Consider the following 315-nt stretch of genomic DNA (forward strand, 5'->3'; position numbering starts at 1 on the left):
ACACAAACAAGGAAATGTTAACACACATTACACCAAACCAACAGCAGGGAGCATTTGAAAGGCGTGTTGTATTGTTCATTGGTGTTGTATTAAAGCATATAATACACTGTCATTACTCATGTCACCGACTTGCTGACATCTCGTGGGTCTGACGCGTTTGCTCCTCCAGATGTTTACAGTGCTGAGGTATGCACAAAACCCGGCAGGACGGGGTCGGTGTGAGACAGCCGCGAGGGGCGGGACAAAACGGCGAGTGACGTTTCCGACTAACCAATCATTTGAGTTGATTTTGGTTCGTCAGCCAATCGGTTATGT

This window comes from Acanthopagrus latus, chromosome 9 (genome assembly GCF_904848185.1).
Source record: "Acanthopagrus latus isolate v.2019 chromosome 9, fAcaLat1.1, whole genome shotgun sequence".
NCBI classification, from domain to species: Eukaryota; Metazoa; Chordata; class Actinopteri; order Spariformes; family Sparidae; genus Acanthopagrus; species Acanthopagrus latus.